Source organism: Miniopterus natalensis, chromosome 10, assembly GCF_054644295.1.
Source record: "Miniopterus natalensis isolate mMinNat1 chromosome 10, mMinNat1.hap1, whole genome shotgun sequence".
NCBI lineage: Eukaryota > Metazoa > Chordata > Mammalia > Chiroptera > Miniopteridae > Miniopterus > Miniopterus natalensis.
The window spans coordinates 40,636,331-40,651,496 of NC_142090.1; the positions used below are offsets into that span (position 1 = coordinate 40,636,331).

Below are 15,166 nucleotides of genomic sequence, written 5' to 3' on the forward strand. Positions count from 1 at the left end.
ATATCCTTGGCTCTACTAAATGCATATGCCTTTCTTTGGCCAACGTAATGTGGGCAGAAGTTTGTGTGTCACTTGAGTCCAAATCTTAAGAACAAGTGCATGGTTTATCATGCTCTCTTTTCTTTCTGCCACAATGACTAGCAATGTCAAGATAAAGAACATTTTCAAGATGGGTAAAATAAAATTTCAAAACACTGCTAGAATTCCCCTAAAGTAATATGATCCCATTTGGTACTATTTACAGTCCAGAACTCTGTCTCTTTACACTTGATTCTCACTTCTCTCCCTTCCTACACTCAGAAACAAAAGTCCATTCCACATTTTCATACAATGTGGTGATAAAATGAAATGACATTTTGAAAGCAGTTTGGTTATATGAACTAAGATACTTTAAAACGTTTATACTTCTTGATCTATTAACCCTACTTATAGAAGTCTAAAGAAAATTAAATGTAGACCTTCAAGGCAAATTTTGATCTATGTCATTAGAGGTGGGGTTAATGATTACCACTGAGAAAGAGAGAGGGAAGAATGATGAGGGGCACAAGCTTGGTCAAGTTCTATTTCCTGGCCTGAGTAGAGCTAACGCAGCTATACTCACTTAGTAAAAATTTATTGACATAAGCAGTAGTTTCAATGGTGTGTTGACTTGTGAAAAATTCAAATGCGTTATACTTATGTACATGTACACATGCATAAACTGTGTTATCTTTCAATAAAACCCTCTGTCAAAAAATACTTTATCATAATGTATCTATAATAATCCCAAGTAGAAAGCTACCTAAATATCTAACAATAGGGGAATAATTAGATAAGTCATGGTATAATTACAGTACAGTCATTAAAATAAATACTTATAAAGCATTTATAATAACTTGGAAAATGTCTGTGTTATAATGACAACAGGATTAAAATCTGGATACTAAATGGAATACAAACATACACATACTATGACCACAACTTTGTAAAATAGCAAACATATTTTTAGAAGAATGCACCTATGAAATATATTTCAATACTGATTATTTCTACTTGATGAGATTATATTTTCCCCTCCTTTTACTTTTTCCATATTTTTAAAAAAATTCTTATTTTGCACATATTATATTTACAATAGGAGGAACTAAAATTCAAATGTAATACTGTTAGCATCCTGGACAGATGTCCCAGGACTTTATGAAGCTCTTCCCTCCCTTTTCAACCCATCTGGGCAACAGTAGACAACAGCATCTCGGTCATTCAATTTGCCTCCTCAGAGTCAGCAAATCAGCAAAGTACTTTGAAAAGCTCAATAGAAGCCCACTTCAGTGCTTTGTAAAAGAAAATATAAAGTTTCAAAAACTAAAATTATGTCTACACAATTTCTGACTCAATGAGATCAATACCAATATTGATAGAAGTACCAATGAGGAAGTACCAATATTCCCTAGAACATTTGCTCTTAAAATAAAGCTTGCAAAATACTACTTTTATCTGCCAGACTTTTAAAAAATTCTGAAACAATAAGCAAAAATGAATGTAAACAATATGTTTTCTGTGATGAAATACACGTTTCAGAATGGAAAAGACAGTTGGGCTATTCTCTAAAACTGAACCTGGATGAATATAGACATATTTCTGCAAAAACACATGCTACATTAAGGAAAAGCAACTCAGGTAATTTTTAAACCAGTCTAATAATCTGTTAGCAACTATATTTAAAAATTAATTTAAATTCTTAAAGTCATTAAACTTTACAGAAAATTCAACAAAGTCATAATTTAAATTCAGGACTGTTTTAGGAAGAAAATAATTCCCAGAATAATTAGATCATTTTCTTAGTCTCATTCATTCCTCCTTCCCTGAGCCAACTTCTCATGAATAAAAAATAAAATGAAATTTTAAAAAAGCAAATCACTCACTCTAGGAATCTGAGGCCAATTCAAACTAAAATCTGACATCAGACAATGGTATACACCTGTCTTGGGAAATGAGAATCATTATATAATTTTTAACATGTTTGCATATAAGTACTAATTAGCTAGTATTTATAGGTGCATACCTTTAACAATAAAGTTACTCAAAGCACAGACTGCTCTGAGCAGCTTGACTCTAATCAGACTGATTTTCTCTCGGACAGAGAGAAATCTTAAAAGTGAGAGAAAGCTTCCTTTGAATGTGTAAAGAGGATACTTCCTAAAGTCCCTTTCTACTCTGCAACTATAGGACTTCATCCTAACCATGTAAGGCAGAAAGATTCAGTGCAAGGGTCAGTTCCTTCAGGAAGACTTCCCTAAAACACGCCCCACATTCCAATCCCCAGGCGGGGTCAAATGTACCTCCTCCAAGCTCCCTTAGGACTGTGGATATGCCACTTATGGTACTGCTTTCCACACTGTACCTTAATTATCCATTTACTTGCCAGTCTTCTCCTAGTAGCGGGCGTGCGCCCTGAAGGCCCTGAAATTTTTTTGAGAGAGACAGACAGACAGAGAAATATCAATGTGAGAGAGGAACATGGATCAGTTGCCTCCCATATGTGCCCTGACCAGGGATCGCACCCACAACCTAGGTATATGCCCCAACTGGAAATAGAACCTGCAAGCTTTTGGTGTTCTGGACGATGCTCCAGCTGAGCACCTGGCCAGGTCTGAAGGCCCTGAATTTTGATTTATACATCCCTGGGCCCCAAGGACTACCACAGTACATAGCACACAGTATGAACAAAACAAATGTTGAATAAATTCTATCTACCAGACGTAACAGAGACTAGCACAGAGCAAAATCTCAAATTCTCTGCTGAACTGAGGCGACTACAACTGTTTGTTTCTGAGGAAGAACTCGGGTATTTACCCAGATACAATTTAAGAAGTATTAAATATTCAGTTCTTGGTACTGAGATCCTCTCTGGGGTTGGCTTAAGGAAAGCTATGCCTCTCTTAAGTATTGAATAGTTGTACATGAAGGAACCTAAATCTACAACTCAAGATTTATTCCAACCATAGGGAAAAGCATAGGGATGAGGAGTGGGGTCGAGGATTATAAAATAAAAACATTCCCTTATCATTTTCTCGGATTTCTGTGAGGAGATTGAGAATCCCCTTTTGTTGTTTTGGTTTTCGAAAATGAAATTCATGTAGTTACTGTTTTATCTAAATGGATAACTATCCTCTACCGTAGTATAATATTAGCCAGCTAGTTCAACAGTTATGTTGTAGTAACAAACTATCCCAAAATTCAATGACTTAAAACAATCTACATTTATTCTCAAGCTCACAGGCCAGCAGGCTGCCTTAAGTTCAGCTGATCCAGTCTGGGCTCAGCTGGGCAACTCTGCTACAGGCTTGTGCTTAGAACTTGGCTTCAAACTGTGTTGGGTGGGTGGAAGGTCTAGGTCTTCCTACATCTGTCTTCTTTCTTGGATCAGAAATCCCAGGGGCATGTTCATTTCACAGCAATTGGCAAAAGCACATTAGAATAGCTAGACCATGTAAACACATTTAAAATCTCTGTATATACATCATCATGTCTGCCTACATTCTCTTGGCCAAAGTAGATCTCAAGTTCAAACCCAAAGGCCAATAGAGCTGGGCTGTATACTCCACCCAAAGAGGAAGAGTAGATAAGTGAATATTTGTTGATTAATAGTACAGCTATCAGTGTTCTAAATCAGGGGTTGACAAACTATAGCCTGCAGGTTAGACATGGCCTGCTGTTTTTGAATATGGAGTTTTATTAGAACACCACCACACCCACTCTTTTTGTCTATAGGTGTACGCTTTCACACTAAGATGGCAGAGATGAATTGCTGCAACAGAGACTATATGGTTAGCAAAGCCTAAAAAGTTTATTTTATTATCTGCATTTTTTTCTAGAAAGAGAGACTACTATTTTCATTAGCTTCTCAAAGGAGACCCAGATAAGACTGAGAGTTATTCACATTAGCAAAAATAGGCTAATTGACAAATAATAATTTGCATGCTCTTAATCTGTGATTAGCAAAAACTTGTAATTCATTCTTATTTTTCCACAGGTTGCTCTAGTGACTCATTACAGCTTAGGCACAGGTGGTCTTATCTTATGCTCGCTTATCTGAGGGCCACTTCAACTGTACTTACAGCATGAAACCTTATTTTCTTTACTTTATTCCATACTTCTAGAACTGGAGAAAAATTCCACCCCATCTATACTGGTAGCTTCCTAAATGATGATATCTTTCCCACATGGGACAAAAACAAAAACAAAACAAACAACTCTGAAGTCTTTCTGTTCCCCCAAAAGAATTGCTTACATCTTTGGAGTTCTTCTACTGCACTGATCCCACCCTGGGTGCAAAGTTGGACCATAACGTTAGCTTCACCTGCTTCAGCACAGAATTGATACTACCCAGATGGTAAATAGCAGCTGCTTTGGAGCAGTAGCTACCACTGCTAGCATTTTACAGAAGTCCCACAATTTCTCTACCTTTCTAGGAGTAGAGAGCCTGTAGGCACCTACTAGTGGCGCCCAAACTAAGTCTCTCAACCCAACCACCCAGCCTTCTCAGTACTACTACTGGAAACAGGCGGGACATTGCATGTTCTCCTCTGAGAGAGTGTCAACAACAGACACTAAAAATAATTAATTCAGAAAGACCTCAGTCATCATTTTATCCAAAGGCCTAGGGAGCAGGTTTGGCTTACAGAGATGTTTTACTTGGTCTTATACATTGTTTCTAAAGATTTCAAACTAATTGCTAACATTTTAAATAGTGAATTTTCATATAAAAATGCAGATTTCCAGTTTCTCTTTAAAAGTTGAACGATATAGAATCACCATGATAAAAAAGCCAAGAAGCTACTGACCTCTTCAGATGGGGCATACATTGGCCTTAGTCTTGACCTAGCCTGGAGGCATCTGAGTTTGCCACTCTGATCTACTCCTACTCCCTGAAGATTGTCCCCCATCCTGTTATTTCACAGCTTTCTTCATTTTTGTTATCAAAGTTATTCTTGCCTATAAAGTAAACGTTTCCTTACAGATTATAACATAAAGAATCTGAGGCCTATGTGGATTCTAGGGATGCACCCACCTAAGAGACATATATTAGGATTAAAATTTGGGTCTTCCACTTTTTCCTCTCCATCACCCTACCTCACCTCAGATTACTAGAAGAAAATCAGTTATTTCAAAGTAGTAAGTGAAAAATTCCATAAAGCATTTAAATAAAATCACTCAACCAACTTTTTGGTATTACTTTAAAAATCTTTCCTGAGACAATGAATGAAATTTTGCCAGCAGATCCCTATTAATTTGCCAATTGAAAATAAGTTGAATAGTTTTAACAAGAAAGAAAAAAAAAGATTTATGTGTATGTAGGAAACTCTGCAAGGCTTTTTATAGATGTGCCTATATCATCAAGGCTACAATGGAGGAAAAGAGGGGAGAATTTTGAAACAACTAAAATAATAATACTGCCCTCTGAGAGTTAAACTATGAATTCAACACATAATGAATCAAGGGCAGATGTGCTGTTCCTTAAAGAAGCAAACTGGCTCAAAGGTCAAGATATGATAATAAGTTGACATGACATACATTCAGATCTAAAGAGAAAAAGAAGTACGTGTGCCAATAAGAAAGGCACATGGAAAACACAGGAAAAGGACTGTCACAAGCAAATGGTAGCTCAGCCTAGCACTCTTCAAGTAGGGGCACCTTGCCTGTTGAATTTTACGTATCTTCAGTCAACTTGCCAAATTATTCCTATAATTAAGATAATGGCATAAGAGTATGATCAGTGCCTTTAGACACTAAACAATTTAATAATTGCCTGTACACCTCCCACAACCTTTTAAAATTGTGTTTCTTATTAAAATGATATTCTATGTAGGGAAAAAACAGAAGGATAAGCTTGAAATAAACATTTAGTCTACATGGCAGCTATGGTGTTCACTGCAGATTTTGAGACATGCATCTACTGACATGAGGCAGAGCCACTCTCCATTGGGCTCTGTCAACAGAAGCTGACAAATCAGGTTTCTCAATCAACAAGAGGGAGGGCTGTACTCAAACCCTAAGGAAGTCACCAATGTGATAGCACTGAGAAGCTTTTTAGGAGGTAGACTCTAGATGTCTCCTGATGACCCACAATAGCATTAGCGGGTACAAAATTGCTCTTTGGGAACTTCTAAAGATACCATTCAGGTATCATCTTAATGGTAGTTAGCTAATATAAAATATTAGCATATTCTGTATATAGTACACAAGCAGTAATGTTCCAAAACAGAATTATAAGAAGTTGTATATCAGCACTCCAGTATTCTTCCAATATCTCTTTATAAACTAAAATACCAATTACCTACACTTTAGTAGAATAATAAAACCAGTTACCAGGCTCAAACCAAAGATATAATAACTGAACTTGACTATGCAATGGTAATAAAACATTTGCTTATTTTAAATCTGACTTGTAAGTATTTTGGTCTGATTACTAATTCATAACCAATAAACAGGGGAGTTACACAGTTCAGCTAAAGGTTTTTAATAAGTACAAAAAATCTTCAAAAACTCAAGATGCATAGGTACGCTTTAAAGATTCTGACATATACCCTCTTAACTCAATAAGTACAGCTAATATTTGGATTTCTAAAAAAACAAGTTTAAGATTTACCATTCAGTATCAATGTATGCCTTACCAGAAAGAACAGAGATTCAAAATGTATCTTTAAAAACTAAGCAAATGGGAAGTTTTGAATTTACTTTTTAATCTTTTGGTATTTTAAAGAGATAAATATGGATATAGCAGTGTGAACCCTGAAGAAGATGATACCTACCAAGAAAGGCTCCTGGTGGCTTTACTGGGTTTAAATTTAAAAACAAAACAAAACAAAACAAACCCACACCTAGCAGCCATTTCTAAGCAGGGAACTCACATGCAAACTGCACTTCAGGAACAAGCTTTCACTGAACTGCCTGCCCGCACTGTGTTTCTGCTGTCTGAGCTATCCCTTATAAAGGAGTTCCTGGAGTTCTATTTCAACCAAAATAGGACTGAGGCTCTCCCAGTTCAATAATCAGAGCTGCACAGCTATATCCCCATCAGCCTCTTCACCAACCAGTCAGAATGGCTCCATTCTGACCAATCAGGAGAGTGCCATTTGGACCAATCACACTTTGAGAATTTGAAGTCCTCATGCAAATGAGGAGAACCAATCAAGGACTGGAGCGGAGACTGTCTATATAAGCCAGCTCTTCTCTGGCTTGGGAAGCACACTTTCCCTTTCCATTTAAGGCTGAAGACTGAGTTTCCCTGGCTGAGATCAAATGCCATACATGTCTCATAGGAGCAGGGCAGAGCAGACTGGCACAGAATGGGCAGGCTAGAAAGAGTACAGTGGAGCAGGACCAGCACAATGCAAAGCAGACTGGAGCTGAGCAGACCTGCAAAGCAGAGCAGAGCTGTCTAGCCAGAGAGGGGCCTGGCCCCAGCGCCAATTCACAGCCCTGCTGTTTTCATAGACCTGCTGTATCATAATTGAGCTGTTTTACACTGAATAAACTTTCCCATCTTCAAGGCACCCTAATTAGGGATTCCTGTTGGTGCTGAATTGGCGCCAATGATCATCAGTGGACAGATTATTTGAATACTATAATTTATTGATAATTATTTTCTTAACCCTACAATCATAGACTATATACTATTTTGAGGATACAATATGCCATGTCTACAAAATTAATCACAAAACTAGACTACTAAAAAATATGTATTTCAATAAGTCTTGCAATTAGAAACTATACACAGAACCAACAATGCACAAAATAGAAGTTTAAAACAGCAATATTTTTTAAAATAACAGAAATATATTTAAAAATTAAATAACCTTTTTAGAAAACAGTGACAGTAAAAATAGGGGAAAGCTTTCAAACTTGAACTTTTATCAAATTCACTTCCTTAAAATGCTTTAATTACTCTTTGAAAAAGAAAATGTGATTTTTTTTTGGTTAATCCTCACCCAAGGATATTTTTTCCATTGATTTTTTTAGAGAGAGTACAAGGGAGGGGGTAGGGGGGAGAGAGATTGATGTAAGAGAGACACATCAATTGATTGCCTCCTGCATAGGCCCTGACAGGGACGGGGAGATTGAATCTGCAACCCAGGTACATGCCCTTGACTGGGAACCGTACTTGCGAGCCTCTGGTGTGCAGGCTGACTTTCTAACCACTGAGCAACACTGGGCAGGGCAAAATTACTTTTTAAATAAGGAGCAAAATTAAAGAATTGGGCATTTAAGTAATAAATTAACAAGAACCACAATTACCCTATGGGGGAAAATATGAAAAAAGAACAAATATGAGCTATAGTTAATAAGTAAATCCTAAAGGAGGATGACAATTTTTCCAAGCTGGGGCCGGGGGATAGGTAAGATGTGATTCATTATACTACACTCTCTACTTTTGTACATGGATAAACATTTCCACAAATTTTAAATATATAAACAAACCCAAGAATTTGTCTTTTAAAACAGCAAATAGGCAAACCTAGATTGGGAGGGAGAGGCTAAGTATGAAATACAAGTACCACTGTAGGAGAGGTTATTTTTCAAAGTGTAAGTGATACTTTACAGTGATTGCATTTGAAAATCATAAAGTCAATACTCTGGAAGACACAGATGGCCTGAATAGGTTGAACCATACCAAAAAGAAAAGGGAAAAAGTCGACAAAGAATTACTTAGCAAAGGAACTAGACTCAGACATTTTGATAGGTATTTCAAAATTTGAAATAAAATATAAATAAAATCCTATAAATTGCTCCAGAACATTAAAAAGGAGAGCTATCCTATCATTAAATAAAGGTAGCATAATACTGACATTATCTGACCAAGAACACACAATGCAAGAACACAACACAAATATAAACTAGTCCCATCTATTAACATATTACTATTTTATTATATAACAATGTATACTATATATCAACATAATAAAAAAAATCAATCGTTTCTTTAAGGCTAAGCCAGGCACAGTGCTGAGTACTTAACATACATTAATTATATATTTAAGCCTCACAACAGCTGCCATAAGTAGGACTCAGTACAAGAATGTATTCCTGAAACATCACATAAATAAGTCAAGCTTATGTAAATAAAAACTAAACCTAATAGAAAGGCAGATATTTGTTTACTCATTAAAATATTTCATTGCATTTCAGCCCTGGCCAGGTGGCTCAGTTAACTGGAATGTCGTCCTGTCACCAAAAGACTGCAGGTTCGACTGCTAGTCAGGGCACATACCTAGGCTGAGGGTTCAACCCCTGGTCGGGTAAGTGTGGAAGGCAAACAATAGGTGTTTCTCTCACATGCATGTTTTTTTTTCTCTCTCCCTCCTCCTTCCTCTCTCTCTCTAGAAATCAGTGAAAGCATATCCTTGGGTAAGGATTAAAAAGTTTCATTGCATTTCAAAAGCATGCATAAACACAACTCACAGTTCATTTAGGGCAAAAAGCTATGAAATCATGATGTTTTGACTGGTTTTTAATTTGGGGGGAATGGCTAGACATCTGTCTCCCACTTTTTTAAAAGTGTGTCCCTCTCAAATTTATAATTCTTCAGGTTTTGAAAGGGACATAGGGAAACACATTAGTAATATAAGAAAAACAACAATGTAAGCTGAAAGGAAGTTGGCAACTGACAAGCAGCCTTGGGAGACAAGGAACTGGAGGCAAACAGGAGAGGTGTGTGTGTGGAATCTTCAGGGTCTACAAGTATGGACACAGAGACCACATTGTTGATTTATCAGTATAATCCAGAAATCTAAACTGTAATAGGAAATTTATCAAACATCAAGCATTAATTCAATTACAAAATAAAAGCACTTAAGATCAAGGGCACTTGATGGTCTTAAGATCAAGATCATTCATTACTTATAAATCACCATCTGATCTTTACTTTCCTAAGATTTTCTGTCAAGAAAAACTGTGTAAACCAAAAAAATCTACAGATGATAAAGATGTCATCAAAATTTAGTTGTAAAGGAATAAAACTATTAAATAGTCATTCAAGTACATGTGTTTATTGGTGGGGTGCCCTCTGTGTCCTCACCTGTTACCAATAGAAGTGGAGTTCTCGAAATGTTGCAAGGAAAGGAGTTTCCTGAGACACGGGAGGATGAGTGATCTTTATTTCCAACTTCTGGGTTTCCAATATCACATCTGCCTACATTCTGCGAGGGAGAAAGTCCACTCTTGTCTTTAGCAGAGCAAGAATTAAAGCCACTGCCCAGAGTCTCCACTCCATATTAAAGCTCAGTCCAGTCCAGCATGCTGCCTATAGAGTCTGCTTAAGGCCACACAGCTATGGAGGTTCATGGCTGAGTGTGGGTCACAGAGCAAGAGAGTGTAAGGGAACAAGAGCACAAGAGCAAAACAAGAGAGGACTCTTTGTCTGGGGGACTTTACCTTCTCAAGATTTCATGCGCTTGCAGTGGCTCTAACCCCCTAGCTAATTATCTTTTTCCCTGGGTAGACTGACGAGCAAGCACCTTCCCTATGTCACCCTAACTTCACTGTGCATGAACCCACCTTCCACTTTGTTGGATCCCTTCCCCCAGTGATCTGCAGGGAATGGACTGGTGGTTTCCTGGGTAGCATGAAATTGCAGCTTCCTGGTGAAGCTGTCCAGATGACCACGCTTATAATCTCTGCCCTCCCCTTTGCTCTCTATTATTAATATTAATAACTAGCTAATTATGACAATAACATGAAAAAAGAAATCTACACATCAAAATATAGTGAATTTTTTTTAAGTGAATGAAGTAGCCATTTGTAAGGGTTATGTAGTAGAAGAAATTGTAGATAAAAGAACAGATAATTTTAGGATGAGGAAATTCTAAAAAAATCTACAAAGGGATCTGATACATCAAAAATTAAAAGTACAAAAAGATATTAAAAGTGATAAAAGATATAATGAAATACTTAAAACTCAATTTGAAAAAACAAGCAAAAACTGACAAGGCACACAAAAAAATAAATGTATTCATGAACTAAAAAAAATTCTTACCAACACCATTAAGTTTTTTAGAGAAGCAAATTATATTTATAAGATCATTTATTAAATAGTGTGGATAAAAAGGGGCCACATACTAACCCTGACAAGCTCAGGGAAGGCCTGCATGGCGGACTTACAAACTCAGAGACCTAAAGTAACCACATAGAAGGGTGTGAAATTAAAGCTTTTTAACTAAAAGCAGTTTATGGAAGGTAGTCATGTCCTAGACTAGAATCTTCCCTGACAAAATCTTTACCTGAATTAAGCCTGTCTATTGTCTTCTTGATTTATGATAACATACCTTTGGAAAGTCAGGGTAACTACCCCTTTTCTAGACCTCTCAGGGTACAACCAATGAACCAAGGCAGAGATCACAAATCCTCTTACTGTTACTGTTTTTAAGTTAATTGTTGACTGTTAACTATCCTGTATCCCACCTATGTAAAAGAGGCATGTGTCTACATTTACTTTTTATCCAATCCCAGAGGTCCCCACCTCCACTCCGACCCCTGCTAGGCTTTCTCCAGCCTCCCTAATATAACACCAATGGATTTCATGTAACCTACTATGTCTTCTCTTTTGATTATAATGTATAAAATAATATGCAAAACTGCCATTCTCTGGAGCATTTTCTCAACCCATTGAGATCTTGCTTCTCAGCAACTGTCAACAGTGTGGTTCAAATAAACTCACAAAAATTTGCTACAGGTTTGAATGTTTCTTATGTTGACGATAGTTTACTGAGACCTTTAGCAGACCTCAAACTCCTTAATCTTGCCTAAACTAGCACACGGACTAATTCTATCTACTTCTCCAGTACCACTTCACCAAGCTAAAAATCACAAGCAGTTTCCTTAAAAAAATCATATTCTCTGGAACCTCTATATTCTTCTCTGTACCTGGAGTGCCACTACTCTCTCTCCTTATCTCTATGGCTCTTATCCTTCTTATAAGCCTTAACTCAAAGGTCATTTCCTTAGGTAAGCTTTTGTTTCCTCCTACTCTTTCTTCTATACCTATTGGAGAATAATGTACACAAACCTCTATAATGACTCCTATAATGCTGCATCAAGATTATTTTTGCTCTACATTTTCCCTAAAGAAACCAACAGCTCACTTAGGATATCATGATTCACCTATTTACTAGTCCCTTCATTCTCAGCTTCATTTGGGGAGGGGGAAAAAACTAGAGACAAAAAGGGGGGAGATTTAAAATAGCATAAAAAATATAACACACTAAGGCATAAATTTAACAAAAGTATGCAAAGTTCTAATACTGAAAACTACGAAACACTACTTAGAGAAATAAAAGATGAAAATAAGTGGAGAGATACACTATGTTTATGGATATGAAGAATTCATATTGTTAACATTTCAATTCTCCCCAAATTGATCAATAGATCCAACTCAGTCCCAATCATAATCCCATCAAGGCTTTTGTAGAATTGACAAGGTAATTCTAAAATGTATATAGAAATGCAAAGAAATAAGAACAGCCAAAGCAATCTTGAAAAAGAACAATATTGGAACTCATACTAACTTAAAGACTTTCTATAAAGCTTCAGTAATGAAAACAGTGTGAAACTAACATAAGGATCAACAAATAGATGAATGGGACATAATAGAGAGCCTAGAATTAGTCCAGCACTAATACAATCATTGGACTTTTAACAAAGATGTCAACACAATCCAATGATGAAAAGACAGTTTGTTTTCAACAAATGATGCTGGGTCAACCAGATATCAAACTTGAAAGAAGAGGAAGGGAGGAAGGGAGGAAGGGAGGAAGGAAGGGAGGGAGGGAGGGAGGGAGGGAGGGAGGGAGGGAGGGGGGGGAGGGAGGGAGGGGGGGAGGGAGGGAGGAAGGAAGGAAGGAAGGAAGGAAGGAAGGAAGGAAGGAAGGAAGGAAGGAAGGAAGGAAGGAAGGAAGGAAGGAAGGGAGGGAGGGAGGGAGGGAGGGAGGGAGGGACGGACATTGGACCTGAACTCACACAATGCAAAAATATAAGACTATGTAGGAAGATATTTTTACAAACTTTTTGCAGGCAAAGATTTCTTAGAGAAGACACAAAATGCCATATTCATCTGAAAAGAATTGTACAGGCTGTCTTCAGGAGTTTTTGCTGGCCAATGTGGTACAGCTTGAACATGAAAATGAGTAATGACAGTAATGTTTGGAATTTATAGTTGGAAAAATTAAAAAGTTCCACAAGTCCACAGTAATACTGTATAAAAGAGAAATGGAGTAGAAGCTTTCTGTTACAGAAAAAATGTCCAATAGAAAAGGTAGAAGAAATAATAAAATTAGAAAAATCAACAGTTTGTAATCCACAGTTGAAGTAACTGATTTAGGCAAAGATTTCTTTTTAATCCTCACCCAAGGATATGTTTTCACTGATTTTTAGAGAGAGAAAAAGGGAGAGAGACAGAGAGAGAAACATCAATTGGTTGCCACCCATAGGCGCCCCAACCTGGGATCAAACCTGCAACCTTTTAGTGAATGGGAATGATGCTCCAACCAAATGAGACACTTGGCCAAGACTAGGCAAAGATTTTTAACAGATGCTAAAAATTATTAAAAGGTTGTTAGGAAATAGAATCTTTATAGTCTCAAATTATTATTCCTGAGATTACTTAATTTCATTAAGGGATAAAATACCTTTGTTACCGGATGGGGACCGGCCCAGAGTGGTCTGCCTCAGGTAGGCCTGTAGTGTGTAGGTTCTTGATTTTGTGTAGGAAAGATTGCACAACACGAGTCCAGGTGACTGTGAGAGTACATTTATTAAAGCTAGGGACAGTGAAACAAAGGAGGGACTTAGGGTAGAAGAAATAGGAGAACCTAGGCAGTGCTCTGCTTTGACTCCCTCGAAATGTTATAGGAAAGAAGTGAGCCAAGGCGGGTGCTGTTGTTAGCTCACTTGGAAGTAACAGTCACAGTGACAGAGTGGGCCAAGGTGGAGCTGCTTTTAGCTCACTGGAAAGTCAGAGAAAAAGTGGGCCCTGGAGACAGAATCAGAGAGTAAGCCTTGGACAAGCTGCTCCCTGGGTTGCAAGCCTGGTGGGGACTCTTAGAATTTAGGAGGAAGTGAAAAGTTCATGCTCGAGAAGGGACATGGGTGTGCTCTAAAGCGAGCCTGCCCTGGGTCTTCGTCTTGAGGGTTTTTACCTTTCTTCTATAGGTGAGAATCTTAGGAGAGGGTCTCGGCAGAATATTCATCAGCTTTCCAGGTACATTTGTAATATGCCGATGCATCAAAGCAAGCATATAGGGTAGTTTGGGATTATTCTTTGGTCTGCTTTACTGTTTTACTTTTATCTTAGGTCTGTCTGGCTCTAATCAAGTTTTTGTTTTTGTTCCCAACTTCATCTGTCCTTGGTTTTGGCTGGCACAAATGGCATTAATTGGGTCTCTGTTCTTTATTTTCCCAACCAGGGTGATTTAAGCTATGTGTTCTCTGGTTAGGGAGGAGAGATATAAACCATTTGCTCTCAAGTGTCCTTGGTTAGGACAGATAAGGTATTGCAGTTCACTAGTTGGCTGTAGGTTGTTCAGATTGTTTGGTCTTGTTTAATTTTCTTGTTTTGGTTTCCCCATTCCACATGTCCAGGAATTTTCCTAGCTTCTCGCTATCCTGCCTCACATTTACAATGGTGGGATCTGGCAGTCACCACCTATACCAGGTAATCAAACAGTATCACCAATACTGAAACAAGATGATATTATGTGCCTTCTGATGTAATGCAATAAGCACATGATATCAATTATGATATACCCTTTCAAAAAAGGTTTAATCTTAATTTAGTCATAAAGAAACAATCAGACAAACACAATACATGGGACATTGTACTAGACAGCTATAATGGACTCTTCAGAGAGGTCAATATGTGAAAAAAAAGAAAAGAAGGAAAAGTGGTATGGATACTCTTCAAACTTAAAAAAGCATAGTGAGACATGACCATCAACTGCAATGCACAAGCCAAAACTGAATCCTGAATTTAAATAAAAGAAAGAAAAAGCTACAAAAGACAACTGGGGAGTTGATTATGGTTTGAATTCCTGGTTATGTAAGAGAATACCTTTCTTCTTAGGAGATGCATGCTGGAGTACTGAGTGGTCAGTGCCATGATATACAGAACTTAAGAATAGTTCAGAAAAACGTA

At 37.4% G+C, this 15,166-nt stretch overlaps 1 protein-coding gene across 5 annotated transcripts in view; it reads right to left on the reverse strand.

Moving 5' to 3' along the window:
- The window catches only part of STARD3NL (STARD3 N-terminal like), a 64,034-nt gene that overhangs the window by 35,465 nt on the left and 13,403 nt on the right, over positions 1–15,166 (reverse strand). The window contains exon 1 of one of the 5 annotated variants that reach the window (XM_016199141.2): positions 10,058–10,343. The exons of the other annotated variants lie outside the window; for them this stretch is intronic. The gene's annotated coding sequence lies outside the window, so the exon portion shown is untranslated. Of the gene's footprint in view, positions 1–10,057; positions 10,344–15,166 lie in introns of those variants that run through there. 5 annotated transcript variants of the gene reach the window in all.